We start from the raw sequence: 6,854 nt of genomic DNA on the forward strand, positions 1-6,854 counted from the left end.
CTGTAGGTACTGTTACATTTATTCATGAGAACTCAAAAGAGAAAATTAATTGAACCATTAATATCATCCGAGATATAAAAATCAATAACGAATAATAAATTGGTATATGAGTGAACATATTTACATGCGCACGAACACTGATATTGGCTTATAATTTGGAAATTATTGTGTTAATAATTTTATAGGATTATTAGATTTTTATTTAAATTAAAGTTTTTAATTTTAATTAATCTTTAGAATGCGGTATTAAAATAGTCGTAGAAACATTATATACAAACGTTTGAGTTACATGCCAATTGTATCCATTTAATTGTATGCTAAATATATATAGCATGTAACTCAAACATTTGCAGTAAACTTGATCGTATCTGGGAAATATTTTCATGTATTTTCTTGTGTGTGCTTTATCCATATGCATTTATTCTTTTTTCCGAAATTTTATAACATAGAAATTTTATAACACAGTCACTACGCGACCAATGTGAATTCTTAACCGGTTTTATATCCTTTCAAATTTGATAACCTTTCTGATTTCCCCAGAGAGTTGTGCATCAGAAGCATATATTGTGTTCTATAAAGTTAGAAAAAAAATAGTATTCACTTAGACGAATTTAAAATAACATATATAAAATAACAACAATAACACACACAAAGCAGCCAAATGTATATAAATTTCTGTTGTATCGATGCATTTTTATGTGATAAAATTCGTAGAGATAGTTGTAAAAGAATTACTTGAGGCGAATTTATATTTAATCATTAAATATCTTTGATGAATAATTTGAATGAATATTAAATAAGAAGCTTTTTTTTAAACTGAATAATTAAACCGAAAAAATATATGATACGTTTTACTTGAAGTTTATTTAATATAAAATATATTTTATTAAAAATAACAAATACCAATAATAACTTTGAAGTAAGTTTTTTTTATGATGAAATTCGTTTTTGAATTCGTTGTAAAGTTTGCAATTAAAAATGATTTTCCATATGCTTTATACTATGTGTAAGTGTAGCTACACCAACGAGTATATATAAAGAATATAAGAAATATTTCTCAATTTCTCAACGAGAGAGAGTTGGAAGAGTTCTTTCAGGCATTTGAATATGGTTTAATCACTCACGAAAGCATTAGACTTTCGTCTCGTTTTTGGCATTGAATGTGAGATACAAAGGTAGGATCTGATTATTCAAATAATTTTGTTTCTCAGCCGGAGTGCCATCGGCTGAAGCAAGAGTGTCGATTTTTTTTATTTTAACTTCTTAACGAGTTTTCCACTCCTTCGAAACCGAAGACTGCACAGTTTTTTTTTAATGATGAAACTAGCGCGACATTCTTGCAGACACTTTTCCATGCTTCCGTTCTTTACAAATTGATTATTTAATCACTCAATTAAATCAGCGTCAAAAATTCTATTTTGTAGTATCATCTTATAATACTTATTGATAAATGATTGTGAGAAAATTTTGCAATATAATAATAAATAGTATACATGTCTAAAAAACGAATCTTAGCTTTAGTATTAAAATTTATCTTTAGTATTAAAATTAGTATTATTAATCTTTAGTATTAAAATTTAAGCACTGTTCATTTTTATTCTTATCTTTGTAAATAATTCGTTAATTATGTTTTTCAAATCAATTCTGCATGAAATTAATTAAAAGATAAAACTTGTTTTTTTTAAATATTTTAATGCTTAATTTTTTTAAATTTCTTTTTTTTTCAATTGTTTAATATTTTTAATTTATATCACCTAACACGCACAAGAAAACATGTTACTAAGTACAATATGTCTCGTTATTGTATTTTTATTAATATAAAATTAATATAAAAAATATAAAAATATATTATTGGATGAATAATTACATGATTTTCATTATTTTTGTTTAAAATATGTTTTTCAAAATACTATAAAAAATTTTCTGAAAAATTTTTCAAGGCGATTATAATTGTAGTTTTCGTTTTAATTTAATTAGATAATCACTGTTTAAGTATTAAAATTACATTTACCGGAAAGAACAAAACAATTTTCACATCTTTTTTTTCATTGCAACAAAAATAAGCCAACATTGACGTTTTGACTTTCTGTTCTTATGTTGGCGCCTGATTGAAGGGTTCTCTAAATTACTTTAACATGATCGACTAAATTTAAGATTAGATCAAGCAGAAAAAATGTCTTTTCTTTGATAAAATTTCTCTTTGATAATATTTGATGAAATTTCTTTGCACTGCATACTTACGATATAAAGTATATATATATTTAAAAATGGATTGTACGGAATAACTTGAACTCGCATGCGTGCTCAGGATTTCTTCTTTACCACCCATGGATCAAAGTTACCCTGTCTAACTTTTGTCAAGAGTTCTATCTCTCCATCTATTTCTCGCCTTCGCGTCAAAGATCGGAAATCAAATCTTCCGTCCAAAATCCCAAATGGGATTATAAGATGGGAAAATAAGATTTCTTTTTCCAATAATTTGAAGAAAGTTCTCATACTTTTCGGTGAATTGATGCGGAATATATAACTGTGAATTCTGAATTATAAATAATTCTGTATTAAAAATATTATATTATAGCTTGTTTTTATCATTACTAGACTAGATATAATCGTCTGAATTTAATTTTTATTACCACTTGATTATTCATTATTTTTAATTTATAAAAATGCTTTGAATTAAAAATGAGACGTATAAAGTCGAATTAAAAATGAGATAGTATAAAGTCGAAACTTTAATCATATATTATTCATATTCGACAGTGTGAGTCTAGTTTACTCGTTGTATATTAATTCTTACATTAGAGTAGTAATGTTTTCATTTTATATTACATAGTTGCATGCATACTATAAATACATGATAGCGTTAATTATTAAAGCATGTAATTTACAATGCATAAGAGATCTCGACTTATGATTTGTACAAAGTATTAAAAATGATATGTAAAATTTAAAAATAAATAAATAATAAATATACAATAAATATATAATTAATAAATCAATTTTTTTAAGAGAGAGAAAAGAGAAGACTAATTTTTTTTAGATAGGTCTAAAATAAGTAAGGCAATGAGAAGGTAAACTAATGAGAATCAATATTAGATGTCCGCGTGTAAAATTTCTTTATATAATATAAATTCTGTACATACGTTTCAATCCTCGCTTTGAATATACTACTGACAATGAGATAAATTCATGATTCATTCATAAATTCATAATAAATTCACATGCCAATAATTTAATAAATTTATTAAAGATGTACATGTCATAAAGAAGTAATCTTTTTATCGTTACATAAAAAATATATCTTCATTCCGTACTCAATACATTTAATGATTACCATCTTAGACTTTCTTAAGTTTATTTTGGAAATTGGAGAAGAAAGATTGAATTTTTTAGATCTAATGCTTAATTAAGAAGAATAACATCTTTATTCAAAATTGGTAAAAAATCAACGTCCTCTTCTAGATACTTTACTTATTTATCTTGTCACCCAATGAATAAAAAAATTGTGCATTATAGGATTTATTATTGACAGAATTCTTCTCTTATCACATCCAGAATTCCATAAAAAGAATTTTAATTTAATTATTAATATTCTCCTACAAAATGGGTTCGTTAGATTTAATTTTTAATGTTATTAAAAAAAAGACTTTATTCTAAATTTCAATGGAACTAATGTTAATCCGAAAAATAAAACTTTAGAAAATAATAAAGATTAAGATACATATCTCACTATTCTTTATGTATCCATGATATCTGAAAAAATTCAAAACGTTTTTCAAAATAACGAAAAAAATCCTGTATACAGGATTTAACAAATATTTTCATAAAAGCACAGAAAGACAAATTATCCACACTTTTCCGCTCCAATATTGTATACAAGATTGAATACTCTAATTGTGAGGCTTCATATGTAGGCCAAACTGGACGCCTATTAAAAACGAGAATTGACAAGCACCACATTAATAGAAACTTTAATCAACGTTCTGTTATTATCGAACGTAGAGTGAATTTGAACACGATTTCGATTGAAACAACATCAAGATTTTAGACAATGAAAAAGTTTTAAATAAAAAATCTATTTCAGAAATGATAGACATAAAAAAATCGAAACAAGGAATAAATTTAAAAAACTATACTGAAGCATTAGATACATATATTAGCCTTTTTACAGACATTTGACTTGATGCTTCCATACTTTATTTATTTATTTATTTATTATCATCACATTTATTCTATACATATTTGTCTATTTATAATTTATGATAAACGTTCGGTTCTGTTGTTCTCTCGTACAATAACTCGTAATATACACATCGTTTGATTATTATAACACATCAGGATATCTTATCATGACAACTTTCTAAGTTTTAATTTATTGACCATTTGTATTTATTAATTTAATTTATAGTAATTTTATTGACTTTTATATCAATTTTTTACAGTTTAATTTAATTAATTATTTAAGTATTTCAAATAAGAATTTTTAAGAATTTTATTAATTTTGACTTCTTATTCTGATTACTTCTTTGCGACATATATACTTTTAACAAATTTATTGAATTATCGGCATACAAGATCGTGAATTTATTATCTCAGTGATGCACTGAAGAAGATTCAAAGCCAGAGTCGAAATATCTGTACAGACTTTATATGATAAAAAAATTTTACACGCGGGACATTTAGTTTTGATTCTCATTGGCTTATTATCTTAATTTAGTTTAGATTTATTCTTTGGAACCTATTCAATTTTTATATTTTATTTTTTTAGATAGGCTATTGTTGGTTTATTGCTCATATATATGAAAGATTCAGTATGCTTCGTCCGGAAACCAGTATTGCAAACAGATTTTCAATTTAGGAACAGTCGGCAGAGTCCACGTAATATTCATAACTTTCCGCATACGTTGCATAGCAAATACGATATGTAATATTTGGTAACGTCCAGTGGACAGATAGCAACACGCGTTCATAACTGTAATAATTTGTCACAGTTTCAGATATCCGTTATTTTATATCGATAGGGTTACAGAAGCAAGGAATAATAATATCGAAATTGTCCCTAAGGAAATATTGATTCTGATTTGATTTCAAAGCTGCTGTTATATTAATTAAAATTATGTTGAAGATTTCCAGAGAAACATTCTCGCGTCAGATACAATTTATATTTTACGTAAAAATCTCTTCTCTCTTTTCTGTAAGGTGAGCCGATAATCAATGATATATGCGGTCAGTTTCACGCGAGGATTAATTGCGCTAGTATAAATTTCATAGCATCGAACCGATGCAGTTGGATCGGGATTTTTGTTTCAGACCTATAAAACTGCTCTTCTCATTTCCGTGTGACTCAGCCCGACTGCATTTCCCCAAACAGTCGTGCATACCTACCCGAGCGAATTTTGTCGGGCGAATAAACGAGACACGAGGCAAGAGAGAGAGAGAGAGAGAGAGAGAGAGAGAGAGAGAGAGAGAGAGAGAGAGAGAGAGAAAAGAGAGAGAGAGAGAGAGAGAGAGAGAGCGTGTCTCTTGCACACCGATTTCCCAGAGTCGTATCTCGCGTGTGCAGCGGCAGCTCGGCCGCATATAACGATACGAAGGCGCATCGACGCGACTCCGCACCCTTAAAGTATGTAGGTTAGACGTGACGTCATGACCCGCCTTGTGATGTGCACCCCTGAGTGAAATATGCAGCGATTCACTCGAGCATCCCTTGTACTCTCGCGGTCATTGGCATCCATCACAATGAATCGCTGAGGCCAAAGCGGGACTGCATCGTGAACGAATGGCTTCAAATCGTTTGCTTTTCCTACTTTTTTTCTCTTTTTCTTGCTTTCTCTTTTTTTCTGTATATCTATAACTTGTGTGTACACATAACTTCTTAAGTTCTTGCGACGTAAGACTGTCTTTGTACGATTACTCGCCAGTGATCAAATTGTGTTTTAAACCATAGAAGACTGATCTTTTTCCGTCATCTCTATAGCCCACATTATAACGATGAATATAATTTTTTTCTTCGACATAACGGCGAAATCATTCATTTCGACCAAAGAACGACGTCGCGATCATCTGATTGATTTTGTACTTTTTTTCTTAATACAGTTTACTAATTTTTAAGTTTATTTTATAATAAATTGACGTAACACATAAAACGCAATGTGTTTGAATTAATATAGTTTTACGCACAAACGACGTGCATTTTGCCATGCTTATTGATAACAATGTATTTTTATTGGAACACGTAATAACTACTATCAGATGACATGGAACATTATCTGCGTGCACATCTTCCATTTGCGTTATCGATTGCTATATAGTCACGTAATAAAAACAGCACACGTCGAACAGACGATGTTCAATACTTTATGAAATTTTGCAGACGTGACGACCTGCAGTATTGACGAACGCTCTAGTTCTATTTTCGCTCAATATAGAAATATTATGTGGAATGTCGAAATTGTTGTCTTCTCTCTTTCTTATTGATATATCGAGATATCTGCGCGTTTAATGAAAACAGTTTTGATGATTTTAACGCGCGAAGGCTTTCACGTTACCATCGCAGAATTTTAGTCAATAATCGGTTATATTTTTTAAAGAATATTTTTAGGGCGTGATATAATTAAATTACGAAATTGGACTTTTCGACCAATATCGATTACTTGTTGCAATCTCCGCGATAACGGTTGATATTCTTCGCTTTTGCATTTGATCGCTTTTCGCCACTTATCCGAGCATAAAATACATGATTGCGCACTATTCGTGCGAATGAACGTGTTAAACGACGCTTTCGCCTTTCTCTAGGGCTTTTTACTTTTGTATAAGAGTTCAGAATTTTTCAAGATACTCTTTCTATATCGATA

This window comes from Atta colombica, unplaced genomic scaffold, assembly GCF_001594045.1.
Source record: "Atta colombica isolate Treedump-2 unplaced genomic scaffold, Acol1.0 scaffold9, whole genome shotgun sequence".
Lineage (NCBI taxonomy): Eukaryota > Metazoa > Arthropoda > Insecta > Hymenoptera > Formicidae > Atta > Atta colombica.